The sequence below is a fragment of the Psammomys obesus genome, unplaced genomic scaffold, assembly GCF_907164565.1.
Source record: "Psammomys obesus unplaced genomic scaffold, mPsaObe1.curated_primary_1811, whole genome shotgun sequence".
In the NCBI taxonomy this organism is placed as follows: domain Eukaryota; kingdom Metazoa; phylum Chordata; class Mammalia; order Rodentia; family Muridae; genus Psammomys; species Psammomys obesus.
This window is the reverse complement of record NW_026596287.1, coordinates 819792-821150: the sequence shown is the minus strand read 5'-3', so window position 1 is coordinate 821150 and position 1359 is coordinate 819792. Positions and strand designations below refer to the sequence as shown.

General features: G+C 42.5%; 1 non-coding gene across 1 annotated transcript; it reads right to left on the bottom strand.

Moving 5' to 3' along the window:
- Nucleotides 1–57: 57 nt before the first annotated feature.
- Nucleotides 58–130, bottom strand: Trnav-cac (transfer RNA valine (anticodon CAC)). The gene has a single exon. It is a non-coding gene; the product is annotated as a tRNA-Val (tRNA).
- Between the last annotated feature and the right edge of the window lie 1229 nt (nucleotides 131–1359).

Below are 1359 nucleotides of genomic sequence, written 5' to 3'. Positions count from 1 at the left end.
TAAAATAAAATAAAATAAAATAAAATAAAATAAAATAAAATAAAATAAAAAAGCCCCTGTTTCCGCCCGGTTTCGAACCGGGGACCTTTCGCGTGTGAGGCGAACGTGATAACCACTACACTACGGAAACAACACACTGGCCCAGATGCTCTCACGGCCACACCCATGTTCAGTGAGAACCCTTGCGTCCATTTCCGCCTCGGGGATTCGCTCGGGAAAGAGTCAGAGTCCCTCAGCTCTAGGTGCAACTGTAAGTGTCTTTTCCTTTGAAAGCAACCGACTCGACTTGCTCAGGTTTCTGCAGAATTCAGAGGAACAAACGAAACCTTGAAAGAACACCACCATCTCCAACAGAACGCAGACACGAGGCGGCATGGTCTTTGTCCTCAGGGAAACGCGTGTTCTTATGGGAGTTGTGGAATTCAGTATAGCGTCACGTTTCTGTTGTTTTATTACTCAAAGCGAAGGACTCGGGAACACAGGAAATAATTTGTACAAGCCTTGATAAGCGTAAGCGTCCCCTCCACCCCAGTTTGCCATCATCACATCATACAATTTTATCTAATTATACATCCTCATGGCCGTTTTCCATCATTTGCCTGTCTTCATTAAACCGAACGTGATTTGCCTGTTTCTTTGGGACTGCCAGTTCTTAAAGTGTTAATTAATTTATTAACTAACTATTTAACTTAGTGATGGTATTGCACCCTTAATCCAGTGCATATAAATCTTGGTGGGGTTTTTTGCTATTGCAGTTGTTGTTGTTTGGAGTTTTGGTTTGTTGGTTGGTAGGTTTTTTTTTGAGACTTTTCTCTGTTGTCTGACTCTGAACTCACTCTATAAACCAGGCAGGCCTCGAATTAAATATCTGCCTGACTCTGCCTCCCAAGTGCTGGGATTAAAGGCATGCACCATCACTACCCAGTTTAAATCTTGTTTTAATACTACTAATAAAATTTCTCTTGCCAGGCATGGTGGCACACACCTTTGATTCCAGCTCTCAGGGAGGCAGAGGCAGGTGGATCTCTGAGTTTGAATCCAGCCTAGTCTACAAAGAGAGGCTAGGATAGCCAAGGCTACACAGAGCAGCCCTATCTTGAAAAGCAAAACAAAACAAAATTCTCTCGTCCATCTGTCCTCTCTTTTACAGACCCAAGTCATGAGTCTAATGGTAAGCAAGCCAAGAAATTTTTTCTCCCCTACAAGGCATGAGTAATGTCAGACATGAAAACTAGGGAACACTGGTAGATTAGGGATGCTTATCTGGGTTGAGGTTTTGATGATGTTTAGGAATTTTTATCTGTAATGAAGTAAGATTGGAAGGTGGGAACTATGGTCTTTCTGAACCACATTTACTGA